This window comes from Triticum aestivum, chromosome 6B (assembly GCF_018294505.1).
Source record: "Triticum aestivum cultivar Chinese Spring chromosome 6B, IWGSC CS RefSeq v2.1, whole genome shotgun sequence".
NCBI classification, from domain to species: Eukaryota; Viridiplantae; Streptophyta; class Magnoliopsida; order Poales; family Poaceae; genus Triticum; species Triticum aestivum.
This window is the reverse complement of record NC_057810.1, coordinates 691,995,477-692,009,835: the sequence shown is the minus strand read 5'-3', so window position 1 is coordinate 692,009,835 and position 14,359 is coordinate 691,995,477. Positions and strand designations below refer to the sequence as shown.

Genomic DNA, 14,359 nt, shown 5'->3' with positions numbered 1-14,359 from the left:
GTGGCGGGTAGTAAACAATGCCCGTCACTCAAACTTATCTACCAGTGGCGGATGAGCGCCTGCCATGATGCCATGTCAGCAGTGGTTGGAGGTCAGTGGTGGGCGCCCCTGATAGCCTTGCTTGTTACTGCTGGGCTTTTTCGCTAGCCACTATTAGTCATTCCTGCGGTAGTGACTCCTTCGATGGCACAGTTGTTTCATCACACACACACACACGCGCGCGCGCGCACACACACACACACCTGAAACAAACGTGGATCCAATCGCATCCGCCTCTAGAATAAGGAAATATGTAACCCCTCATGGAGTAGTTGCTCCACCTTCCTCCATCTCAGCCGATACGCGCTCGGTCACATGAGATAGAACCAGGTTGGTGCAGTGCCGCCATTATGCTCACATGGTAAAACTGATAAGTACCATCAAACCTTGGAGCCTCTGTCCTTCACCTCGGCATTCATTAAAACGCCTATGACATAATGTGATGTTCCCACCCATCTATCAGTTATAAACCATGACGCGTATTCGGTGTTGTATTTTCTAATTTGGCTCTCTTTGGAAGAGAGGATGGCACATATCCCGTGATACAGTGAACGCAAAGATAATCTAGACTATTTGTCGCCACTTTTAGTTCGCCCGCTCTCACATTGTGCCAAAGTTATTACTAAAGTGGCTTTTCTGGTTCCTTCGAGACCCTTCCGGTATTAAATAGAAGTTATTTTCTATAAGACCCACCCACATCCATCAAACACCCATCACTTTCTCTTTTTCCCTTCCTTCGACATTCTTTGTTTTCCTGTTCCACCAAATTATGAGCGAGAAGGCGTGAGAGAAGAGTCCCCTCTTTTGCTGCTTGGAGAACTGAGGACCATCTAGGAGGAGGAGGAGGAGGAGGAGGAGGAGGAGGAGGTAGAGGAGCACACACGTCATCTAGCGGCGGCTGCAGGTGAGCTAATCCGGTGAGATCGTGATTATTGTCTATATTCTCCACGTGACTGGTCTCACTGACCGGCTCACCACGTCTAACAACACTACAGCTTCGGCATAGGCAACCTGTTCGACATAATGTCTGAGAGGCTTAATGACGAGGAAACCATGGAAACGACTCACGCCAGCGGAGAGGACCGCCTCGAGGCCCTCCCAAATGATCTTCTCGGCTATCTTATGTCGTTCCTACCTTCACACGACTCTGTGCAGACATGCGTTCTCGGTAAGCGTTGGAGCATGCTCTGGAAGTCTGTGCCCGCCCTACGCATCAATGACCCCGATAGCTACGACGACGTCAGTGGCTCCAACACATTTGTGAACGAGTTTCTTCTCCTTCGCGACCCAACTCCTCTAAATGTATGTGACATCAGTTCGGATTGTGTGGAGACTGCGGCTGATTACCCCGAATGGGCCGATGAGGCATTCCAACAAATGAAGCCGTGGCTCTGGGATGCTCTATCGTGTCAAGTTCAAGTGCTTAAAATTTGTTTTCCCTGGCGGGTAATCGAAACTACTATCATCTCGTCACACTTGAAGAGGTTACATCTTGATGGCATGCACTTTGAGGGATGCTCCCTCGATTTTTCGAGTTATAAGGTGCTAGAAGTGTTAGAGATGATAAGTTGTGACATCTATGTGAATATCCTATCCCAAACATTACGACATCTTAAAATTAATGGTGGGGGTTTTTGTATTGATGACCGCATTCGTATTTCCACCCCAAATCTCATTGGCTTCATACTAGCTCCACTTTGGGGTTGGGCTCCTTTGCTATATAGCAAGTCATTACTTGTAACAACATCTGTAAAGCTTGGAGAAGGGTGTGAGGGGAACTGTGTTACTGTGGTAATCCATCATGTGAAGGATGTGATGCTCAACCTGGTGGAACCAACTATCCTGTGGCTCTGGAAAGTTTGTCGGGCACAACAAATTTTAAGTTGAAAATATATGATCCGACACGGGTATGCTCCCTTTTCGCCACCTCCTATTGTTGTTTTACATCCGCTAGATTCTATGTATGTCTGCATGAAGATATTTGTCAATAGAATCTTATCAAGCATGTTCATTACATGTGTTGCATGTTTTCCAGAATTCACATGCTTGAATCTTGATGTTTCTTGAACACATTTGTTACTATGCATACCGCTACTGGATAATTTAGTCATGTGTACTATTCAAATATGTAGCATTGAGATTATAGTACAGCTTGGGTTACAAATTGTGGTATATGCTAACTATTAATTGCTATACAAAAAGAGAGCCATTAGAAAGCTTTCAAAGCATGTACTTCCATATCTAAAAAAGGAGCTTGTACTTCTGAATTTAGATCTTGAATTGTGGTTTAACCTTCTTCATTTTATCTCCAGTTATCTATTTTCAGAATGGATTTGAAATGGCGCCCTGTGTTTAGCAAGTTAAAAACATTGTTGCTCAATGAATGGTGTGATAGTTCGCCGTATTATAAAGATTCTATGTGCCCATGGAGTGCCTTACGAGAAAATTGAGGTTGAAGTTCGCATGTAAGTTGCCATCATCATTATTATCTTTCAGTCGCCAACCAATACATTAACATACTTGGATAAAAAAATCTTAGCCCCAAGAAGAGTAGGACGATATATCCACACCACTTTTTACGTCCTTGTAGCCCACCATGACACCGCACTATACTTGGGAACCACAATGTTGCACGTTTAATGGTGGCATTGATGCTTCTTGTCATCACCATAGGTGTGGATGGAACCCAGCGGTAACACTGGCTAAACAACTAGAGCTGCAACATGTGCTTGGTAGCTACATGCAGCAGAATGCCCATGTTAGCAATGCACAAGAGTAGGGAGCTTAATTATCAGTTAGCGCAGCAAAAGAAAGCATTATTTTCCTCAACTGAATGCTTGATTAGGTAATGTAAGGTGGTCTGGACTAATGTAGGTAGTACCGAAGGCAAAAATCTGAAGTGTACATTATTTTATTCAAATGGGACAGTTTGACACCCTGCTCTATAGCTGTTTCGTGTAAGCGCTACCCAAAATTCTTCCTACCAAATTTAAGTTAAAACTTCTGCTTAGTTTCATGTTCCATTACAGTCCCGTTACAAGAAGTTCTTAGAATAAGCCCTGATGGCTAGCTACACTAAAACTGAAGAGTTCGTATGAATTCAAGCATTCTGATAGCTAGATCAACCAACAAAATTTCTCATAATATTCCCTGCATTCCTTCCGGTACGAGACTTCATGTGCCCATTGTGTCCTTTGTTGTTATGCAGGGTTTAATTTTGATCTATATCTGATCAGATCATCCCCGTTATTCAAACTTGAGGCCCTCGGATCTAGTGCCATGAAGTTGTTGTGTCTCATCTACTAGTGTCCTATTCATATGAAGTTATGAACTCTTATGTGCTTTGTTGCATTTCGTCTACTAGTGTCCTATTCATATGAACTCTTATGTATTTCTGTGTAGCTTGTTGCTTGGATGTTATCATAAATCATAAATGTCGAGGTTTTGAAGTGTCGTGGTAGTCCTAGTGCACTTTTGCTCATCTCATGAACTTAGTGCCAGGCCTGAACCGGTTATGTAATTGTGATAAGATGTTTCATGCACCTGTCTAGTGTTGTTCTGGATTGTGGTAAGTAATATGCAACATGTGATTGTCTGCTTCTTTCTAAACATGACATGTTCATGAGTGTGTTCATGCTCGAGAATACAAGCTACGATTTCCAGTCGAGGTGGATCTTGGGCTCGAGAAGTACGGGGGTCATTTCCAGCCGATGTTCCCCAATGTCATTGTCACCGCCTCTAGCTTCGCATTCTTGAGGTCCATGAAAGGAGCGTTCTGCAAATGTGCTTTTCAGTTCATGGTTTCTTCTCTTCTCTGGCAGCGGTGAAGGCTGATGGCGAGATGGCCGTCGCTCAGGGACCTCTAGGGGCTTCTCTGTATTTTTATTTTCCTCGGTTGTTTGTGCAATGTTCTAGCACCTGTATGTGTGGATTCTAATGATGCAGAGGCCGAGGGTCAAGCCTCCTTTTTGAAAAAAATACATGTGTCTTTCTAGGTTGTTTGTTGGTCTGTATATAATTACCATTACTCTCTTTGTTGAAAAAACACATTGCTCAAGGATAGACAACCATCAGACACCCATCGAAAACCTACCATCTCATTAATGCTCTTTCCAGTCACTCCGCTCTTTCTCGCCACAATGAGTCTTTGGGGAGGTGAAATGGTGGTTGTGGACTTGCGGTGATAAATTCATTAAGGATTCTATCTTTTCCTTCTTTAGAGAATTCTTTATTTGACCCTGAATAAAAATGTGGTTTCCTATTTGGCCCTGAAAAAAATAAAATCCTCCCTATTTGACACATGGTCGAAGTTTTGTTCCTAATATGAAATTCCATCAATTTTGGTTACTAAAGGTGTTAACTCAGACTAGAAAAATACAATTTTCCCCCTGGTATAATATCTATGACCTAGGCATGTCAATGCGCAACAAATGACGCCGCAAGGCCCGTTTGGTTAGATTTACTTAACTCGATAGTTCATTTTCCCACAAAAAGAGCTTTATTGAACTATTAGACCGATAAGTGGGGACCCGGTTTACATCCCCACTATGACCAAACGAGGAATAAACTCGTAGGAGTTCATGAAAGGATCTCCGTGAGCATATTAGCATCAATTGTCGTAGTCGCACTCAGATTGTAAGTTATGAATGGGTAATACTGGACTTGGATATTTGTCTAGTAGCCTCTACCGAACCATTACAATCTGGCCATGCATGGCCTGACATTGTAATTCATGAACTCGCCACGATTCCACCCTCAAATCCTGCGAGATTCAGACACTCATCCGCCCTGTCATCCCCGGCTAAGTCACCAACCACACATGTGTCCAAGGACACCAAGGCAGTCACTTAGTTCACCTCATCCTAGGTTGCCTTGTTTGATATAACAATGGTGATCTCTTGTATTTAGCATTGGATTGTATTCTGACCATGTAAGGATTGTGGTCATTTAGGTCTGAAGAAATAGTCATGTTGCTGCTTGAATGTTCGGTGTATGCCTAAATTTCACTTCATATTCTTTGCTTTAAACATGTTCATTTGATCTCTTCTTGGTCTTGAAACTGGTTCTGTACGTCTTTGCTTCTGTAAAGTCAGAAACTTCCCGTCTTTGTTCCGATCCTTGTCAGTGTCAGTCTGTAGGTACATATTTAAAAAAGTTAGATGTGTCCGCAGATACAGCCACTGAATTTACATCTCAAATTTGATATCTGCAGATACATAATGGCAGGGGTTGTTATGATACTGGCTGCTGATCTTTGGCACGATTGAACAAAAACATCTTGGTACCAAACTTATCGTACACTTTCATGTTTTGTGCAGATCTCAGTTTCCAGAAGGATCCTCCTAACGCACGAGGCCCTGGAGCTTCCACCATTAATGGCTACAAAGATGTGTCCTCGGTCGTCATGTAGGTGTTAAGCCTTTGTTAGTCTGTAATGGTGGTCCTATGTTGGCCATTGTCGCTAGATTTAGTTTCTTGCATTTCATCATGTTATGGTTGCGTTGATTGATCAGTGCAACTCACGAAAACAGTTTCCAATTGGTCGAAGTCTTAAAATGCGTCCTGGTTGGTCAGAACATTGTCGTTTTTCCATTATTGGAAAATAGAAATTGGGTGAGGACATGACTATGTACAATGGAAATTGAGCCTATGTGCCCTGTTTGACTGCCAGAGTATGCACCCTTTTTTAATCTGTAAGTATTCAGTTTGTGTTAAATTGGATTGTACTCCGGTGTAGTTCAGAATGACTGTTGTTCCACCAAAACTAATAACCATGTAACTGATGGTGACAATACAATAGTTACCACACGACGTTTGTATCATCAATGCAAGCTCACTTGGGGTTTGATTCTCTTATCTGGTTGTTCTCATGTTGTGGAAATGCAGTTTATTTCTTCTCTCATCTTCGAGTTGGTAGATTCCATTTTATGAAGAATCTCTAACAGGTAGTGGATAGAGTGCATCCATCCGTCCATCAAGGACTAAGTTGATTTGTCTTCATTGTTTTCACTATTCTTCATAGCCTGTTGTAAGTTTGATCATCAGAGACTGATGCCGAATACCATGCATTCCACAACTGTCTGAAATCTGTACCCCTCCTTAGTCTCAGCGGTCATATGTATAATGTCTGTTGGCATCGCACCACCAAACTCCTCGTTGACAAAGATATTTGGCAAGGATATTGCTGAAAAGAATCTTGCATGTCTCCGGGTCAAAGAATTTCGGCCAGCCAGAGCCGGAGAATCGACTGAAGATAATTATTTTTTCCCACAAAACAGAATAATAGAAATTGCGTAAAGGTATTCACCAATATATATCAACTAAGGACATTGGAACAAATTTATTGTACCTTGCCATGTTTTGTGCAGTCTTCAAATTCTAGAACCATCACGGTGACAGGGCGGCCACTTCCACCATTGGCTTCTGAGAGTGTGCATCTAAAGTTCATATATGGGATGGCAACTAGTAGAATTGCCCGCGCAGATGGGCAGGCAATGTCTATTATGTACACTTTTTTAGGAAAATGTTGGTTAGTTTTTTATTAATTGAAAACATCTGTAATCCATCTCCAATTTTTCAATGTTTTAGTTGTTGTTGAGGAATTTTTTTACTCGCCTTTAATTGGACATTATGTTTGTTGGTTCATGATTTCATAGTATTGGAATTAAAATATGGCAAGTCGGCAATAAAATTGATTGAGCTCCCAGCCTATACTTGTTGTAAATCATTGTCCAAAAATATGCATGCAATCAAAGTCATCAATCATTGATTCACATTATTCAAAAATAACTATTTAGTCACATGAAAATAGTATCCGAACTTTCTTTTTTTAGAACGAAGGCTCAAGAAGAGCCCGGCTTTGAATTAACAAAGCCATCAACCGGACAGGATTACAAGATGTAACAGAACCAAAATTGGGTTATCAATTTTTGTGTTGTTATTCCTTCCTGGCACTCATTTCTCAAATCTTTCTCTTGTGTTTTGCTGATGACCCTGAGAATTCTTGTCATTTACAACCTTTCAAAACTTGCTAATGTCTTTTTCAGTGGGCAAGACCTCAGTTGCATCATCTTAAACCCTCTCAAACCCTAATTCCAAATTTTTGGAATTTAAATGTGCCCTTTGTGATTACAAAGGAGCCATCATTTTCCTTGATCTGTTGATCATCCCATCTGTTCCTAGAAACCCTTCTATCCTTCTAAACCTTGGATATGCAAAAATATTGCCATGTCCCATGCAATATTTTTGAATTATGACTTATTCCTTTTCTTGCCTTTCCGGGGAATAAAATCAAAAGGCATATCTAGCCATCTCCTAAATTCATGTGAATTTGTGGAGTTGATAATTATGCCTAATACAAGCTGTGGAAATTATATTGGCCATAATTAAATAAGGAAAATTTGCCTTTTACTATTTAATACCAATGTTGCATTTCTGCCATTTTCTAAAGAAACTACTATTTTTATAGCGGGGAAAATTCTCACATAAATTGTGGAGCTTTTCCTTGCTATATAAGCACTAGTTCCATATTTATCCCATGTTCATCAGTTCAAAAATTGAGCACATGATCCAATGCAAGTTTCTGCCTTCTTTGAAATTTTGCAAAAGAAGTGCTTTATTCCTAATTACATTTGAGATGCAAATTGGCAGGGTGTTTAATATTGATAAATAACCTATGGATACCAAAGATGAGCTCCATCCAATCATCCAAGCTCCCTGTGCAATGTTTCAAAGTTTCTGACCAGATTGTCACTTTGTGAAGGAAGTACCTTCATAGAGTTTCCAAATGGGATTTAACTTTTCCATCCTCCCAAGCATCTCAAATCACTAGCCTTCACCCAAATTCAGCTGATTTTATTGATCTATGTCAGCACAGGAGCAATTCTTGTTTTCTGTCCAAATTTTCAGTTCGTGAAGCAAGTATATTTTATCTTGCTCCATTATGTATGAACATAATTCCAAGCCTTATCCTATCCATATAACCCTCCTACCCAAGAGTTTGGCTAATTTCATTTAACCAATATTTTCCTAGGATTTTCTCAAGTTTCTGGTCCAAAGTAATGCTTGTGAAGAAAGTACCAATTTGGAAAGTCCATTTGGTCTGATATTTGTATAGCATCTACTTATGACAAAATCATGAGGATTTGCCAAGTTATAGCTCAATCCAACACTCCTGGTGAGTGCTTCTTCCTCTTTTGTTTTCTGGACCAGATTTGGCATTTGCACTGCAGCTATGCTAAATCCTTGAGCTAATGACCTCAAAACTCCCAGGACAGTAGTCCTTGCTGCCCTAAGCCTCCCAGACAGCAATTCTACCGTTTACCCTCTCTGATTTTATCTCTAGAGTGTTGCCAAGATTGCAACAGAAACCTTGTGGAGCTTGGTTTACTCCACTCCCTTTGTCTCAGCCTGTCTCTTTACCGTAGTAATAATCCGCTCTGGAAGGACTACGCAGTAGACATGGTTTAACCATAGTAAAAACCCCAGAGCGCACCATGCCAAAGGTGACCACGAGTGCAGCCAGCCAAAACGGTGGTCTAGCCACTATTCTCGTCGGTAGCGCTACTCCGACCGTCCCTGACCTCACCATTAATGTCCTACAGCTCCCCCTCGCCGTCTCCGTTCACCTGGACCCCGCTCCCCCTCCGTTTGCTTCTCCGACGAGCCGTGCCAAGGGTCGAGCAGTGCGCCCGTGGCCATCGTCTTCTTCCTCTCTTCTGTTTTCTTCCCCCTCTCGTCCGCGAGTGCCCCTCGTCTCCGTGAGCCTCTGGCGCTCGTCGTGACCCCCTCATCGCCTTCCCACTGCCTCCCGTGAGCCCTGGCCGCGACTGCCGAAGACTGCGCCGTCGCCGATGCGCGGACACGTCACCCACCGCGTGCCACCTCGCCCCCTCCCCCTCGAGCTCCTCCGCGGCTATAAATAGCGCTCCCGAGCCCCCCTCGAAGTCCCCAAGCCTCCTGCAGCTTCCCCCTTGCCCGGAGCTTCTCTGGCCCCTCCCCATCGCCATGGCCGCCGCCTCGGGCGCTGCTTGATTCCAGCGCTGCCTCGCTCCCCTTGCCGTTCCTCCACCACCACTGCATCCCCCATACTCCGGCAAGCCTCCCCGTGGCCTCGGCCTCTTCCCTTCCCCACCGTAGTGCGGTACCCACCGGCGGCCGAAGCCCTCTCCGCCATGGGCCGTGCAGCTCCCTCCCTGGTGTTCCTGGGCGGAAGCCAGCACCACCCCGAGGTGCCCCTCGCTGTCTAGGTCGCCCGTCCGCTGCCGTGGCCGGACGCGCCGGCGAGCACCGTCGGGGCGGGCGTCATCCCTCGGTCAGGCGTGCGTCGGGAGAAGAAGGAGCCGGCCACGAGCGTTGACCTGGCAAGGTAGGCCCCGCGACCCCACCTGTCAGCGACACTGGAGCCCGGCCCCGCCTCTGCCCTTTGACCCGGTCGTCGCCATGTCATTCAAGTGGAAGCGCCCCCGCCACGAGCCATTTTCCCTTGACTGAAGACGTATTTTCGAAAATGCGTGTTCAATTTTTTCCTCCAGGGGCATGTTTGCTGAAAAAAATTCACCGATAGGTCCCTGAACTTCGACCCTTCGTATCTCGACAATCGTAACTCCGATTGAGGTAAATCCAACGCCCACGTCTTCGTCTCGTCGAGCCCGTTCCGTTCCCATCATTTTCACTATGGTTTGACACTGTTAAAATGACCATTTTGCCCTTGTCCGTAAACAGCCCCCTCCGAGAGAGAACTGTTTCCGGTAAATTTTTCTGCGGTCGTTTCTCACTTCTTCCCGGAGTATTTGTCGACCCCCAGGCAAGCCAACCTCTTATCATGAGCCCCGAACTTGCATGTTGACTTTGCTTGCACCTTGTGTGTGTGTAGTTGCAGTTGTTTCTTATTGTTTTCGTTGCGGTTATTTCATTATGCTTACCATGCATGCTTGTGTTTTCATGCTACTTCTTGCCATGATAATTAGACTGTTGTTATTGATTATTCCATGTCACTACTCTAATTTATTTTCATGTCATAGTTATAAAATGCTATGATGATGGTAATGCACCGTGGATATGTTAGTACTTGGTATTGTCATGATGCTGTAAGTGTTCGCTTGAGAAGCTCGATGCTTTGTTAAAACATTTGTATGAGGTATGCTCATTGTTGCATTCATGTGCATGATGATGGAGAAGGAATTAAAATGACTTAATAGTTACAAACCCCCTCCGTCATCGATGGGATCAATTCATAGTGCCGCCAAATCGAACTTTTTCCAGTGCAACCACATTTGCCGGTGTGGGACGGCCTTAATGCGGTCTATTGTCGTGCCTCTGGTCGGTGCCTCCAACGAGGGAAGGTTATGGGCATGCGCTACCCTGATCAGGTAGGTGGACATAAGCCTTGTGTGCCCGTAGTTGTTATAGCCGGCGGATCCCCGTGTGGGATCGTTCATGTTTTGGCCACGACGGTGGTCATTGTGTCTTGTGGTAGACACGGGGCCACCCATGACAGCCCAGAGGGGAGTGAGTCGGAGTGGTCGGGAGAGTGTCATGGCAGTAGGTCGGTTTTGTCGGAACGCCGTTGGTCCACCCGAATGGGAGTGTGAGGCCATGGGTTCCGTGGTGTGGGTACAGTGTACTAACCTCTGTAGAGTGTATTTAAACTATCGATAGCCGTGTCCTCGGTCATGGGCATAAGTTCGTAGTAGGGTACACTATCGGGTCTTGATCGAAATGGAGGATAAACCTAAAATAATTAAGCTGGTTAATGTGGTTAAGGATCACGGGCCAGATGTGGTCGGGTTGTGATCACCGTAAGGATCATAGGCCAGATGTGGTCGGGTTGTGATCGTCGTAAGGATCACAGGCCAGATGTGGTCGGGTTGTGATCGCCGTAAGAATCACAAATTTGTCTCTGTTGGTGATCAGGAAATGAGGTGATCACCGTTGGTAAGAGAGTCCGAGGGACTCAGTGCACAAGTTTGGTGGCATTGCATGAGTAATATGTTTGCATTTAAAGAACTATGGTAGAACTAGAGATGGTTTCATACAGTTAAAATGCTATGTCTGCATTGGATATGATTGGTAGTAAATTTTCAGCATAGTTTCATGATGACCATGCCATGCTTTGATTGATATGATTGAGATGATATGCTATGTTTTGCTGTGGCCATAAAGTTGCTATGCCATTTTGTTGCCATGCTAGTGGATGCCATGATGTTAGTCTGATTTATGTCTTCGGTTGATACTATGCATGCTTAGTTTTTGATATGAGTTAGGTTGTTGCTTACGCTTGGTTCTTGCCTTGTCACTTGTTTGTTTGGATGCTATGTATTTGGTTGTCTTGCAAGTACATTCAATGTACTGACTGGTGTGTCATGCCAGTTTTGTAGGTCGTTCACTTGTTCCGTCGTGCTAGGCCGTAATCTTGCCAGTCCTGTGAGTTGTGGAGCCCAGCCAGAGTGTTATGCTGCCAAGACTTCCGCCGCCATTTTAATAGACTTCCGTTGCCATGTAAATAGCGTTAGGGCTATGCCAAAAGATTATATCCATCACTGATATAATTATATACACATGTATTTGATGAATATTCTTGTACCTGGAATGCTGTATCATGGACCTGTCGTGCGTCAGGTGTTATCCTGGGCTGACGTGCGAAGGCCCCCTGCTCCATGCGGATCGGGGTGCCACAGGGCTTGGTATCAGAGCAGCCAGGCTGGCATAGATTATCCTAGCATTAGATCACCGCTACCATCAACCCGTAACGACCCTAAGGGATTTGACCCATCCCTGGCATCCGGCATGGCCACTGTTAATTAACAGGCGGCGCAGTCGGGACCGACAGGTCCTCAGCCCACTGTCCCTGCCTAGTTATCCGTGGAACGTGCAGCAATCCTATCCTTTCTGGTCGGCCGCACCGCTTTCTCTTCACCATTAAGGGAAAGGGGCCACGCCACGCGGGCCTGTCCCGCGTAGCTGCCTATAAAACCCCCTTTCCGCTAGCCGCATCGATCACTCCTCAGTCCGCCATGTCCCTACAGAGAAGCTTAGCTAGTAGCACCCAGCCATGACAAGAAGCTCAAAAGCTCCCACGTATTACACCCGCACCTATGCCGTCAACCACCCTGGTTTTCCACCCCTTCTTGCCGAGATGCTCACCAAAGCATTTGGCGGTAAGACTAGCCCCGATTACCTGGTGTTCCAATCGACACCCGTCCCTCACCTTCATCGCTTTGATGCAAGAGTGCACATCAGCCTAGGCCCTACAGTAGATGTCCAGCCTTTGGTTTTACAGGGTAGAGCCATGCCTACCTTTGGTTTAGCCATTCAAGCCGCTGCTGTGGAGGCTATCCTACACCTGCGAACCAACTTCCCGCATGCAGCAACAAGGCGAGAGTTCTACTTTTTCCCCACTGTGTCAAACGCAGTAATGCAGCCTTCTTCCGTTAGCCAAGGAGATGATCCCGCAATCGCTCGCCTGGTGCAATACATCACTGCCCAGGGGATGTTGATTTCAATGTTGCTTGCCGAGTTTAGAGCCATGGACAATAATGTGGTACGAGTCGTCAAGGAAGCTTACCGTGAGGCTCGTAATTTCGCATCTCAAGCAGTTGGCCCAATGCCATCCGAACCAGTGTTATCCTCTCAACCTGTGCTATGGCCCAAGCCAAACATCATCACCCTCGACAAGTCTCTTCTCCGGATCCACCAGCTACATTTTCCTAGAGCAATTTCAGCCCCACCGCCCCAACCCATAGAAGTGTCAGACGATGAAGATGGAGATTGGCTCAGTCTTCGTCCTCCAGGAGAGCCCCAGCAAGGCCAGTCTTCTGCCTGACCTCAGTCACGCAGTCAGTGGTTCCTGCTAGTCGATCGGTCTGTCGGTTCATCCCCGATATGAGGATAGAACCATGTATCCCGGAGTGAGTAGTTTCGTTTAGCGCGTAGTGCGTCTGTGCTTGTTGTATGCTGGTACTGTTGTAACCCGTCTGCTGTGTTATTTGCTTATTTGCTTTTGTTTGTGTGTTTGTTTTTGCTTGTCTCTCTATCAAACAGAAATGTTTGACAGGGTTGGCAATGTGTGCTAACAAGATTTTAGTCAGTAGAACACATACACTAAAAACAACATTGACTCATTCCGAGTCTCTAATAAAATGTGCGCTGGTGTAGGTATATGCATACCAGGAGTACATATACCCACTAGCATTAAAACACCTCAGTGTGATTTGTCTGATGTGTTTTTTTTTGTTGCATGTTTATTGCATCTAACTGTTTGTTTAGATTTTACTGCATACTGCACGCATACCCGGTTCACCCACGAGTACAATTGAGCAGTACTCAGGGGAATGCAAAGTCACATATCCCTCTCTATCTGTGCATACCCCGTGTGCCAGATTTTCCAAACCCAGAGCCTCGAAGAGGCCATTTTCATCTGGCCATTTCTCATCCCCGATTCTTTTCATGAACCCAATTGAGTTTTTGGAGAAACACTGCCAGCTTTATTTCTCGCAATCCATTACAACTCCCCGATACAGATTTCAACTCCGATTCTACCTCGACACCTACATTTCATGGAGCAATCCGCGAAATTTTTCCCGTGCCCTAAACTGATTCCTGAGCTGGCATAGCCACCTCACCTCCACCCGGACCCCATAATCCACACCATCACTACCTTGCATGGCACCGCAAGTCGCCACCTCCGCTCCCCCGCAGCACACGATTACTCTGCCAGCGCGAAGAGACGAAGGACCAAGCGTGGCGGAGGACCACCCCGTGCCCCATCTTCTTCCACACCTCGAGCCACCAGCCACGTGTTGTCTCGAGCCCGCTCGTTCCTGATGAGAATCACAAGGAGGATCGACGAGCCGATCAGCGTGCCCAGCAGTGCCGCGAGGAACAACCATAGCGCCACCAAGAACACCTCCTCGCCGAAGGAGCTCGGCTCGATCTCGCCCAAACCGAAGAGGTAGTAGAGTGGCATTGTGTTTGTGTGTTGGAAGCGAGTCGCGCTGCCGTTTTTATAGCCCAACCCCGGTGTACGGTGAGCAGAGTCCAGGAAACTCGCTCGTCGCCCGATCACCGGCGTCCAGGAGGCGAATCCGCAAGCAGTGCCGACAAGGTGCTGGCCCGCGACGTGAGTGCTCGCTGCACCAGCGCCGTGCACGCCGCGCACTATGGCACTAGGGTCCTCACCGCCCTAGGAGCTAGATGCGCGCTGCGCCAAGCCACACGCGAAGCAGCAGCACGGGAAAAGCGGTTAGCCGGAGGTAGAAGAAGGAGGCTGCCAGTGGGCCCTGGACCCACGTGTCAGCAGGTGAGTCCACAGTTCATGGGT

At 45.9% G+C, this 14,359-nt stretch overlaps 1 long non-coding RNA gene across 1 annotated transcript; it reads left to right on the top strand.

The window, feature by feature from the left end:
- Window positions 1-802: 802 nt before the first annotated feature.
- LOC123134918 (uncharacterized) lies at window positions 803-3,437 on the top strand. The gene is made up of 4 exons (XR_006465766.1): window positions 803-943; window positions 1,035-1,946; window positions 2,352-2,504; window positions 3,248-3,437. It is a non-coding gene; the product is annotated as an uncharacterized lncRNA (long non-coding RNA).
- The last annotated feature ends 10,922 nt before the right edge of the window (window positions 3,438-14,359 follow it).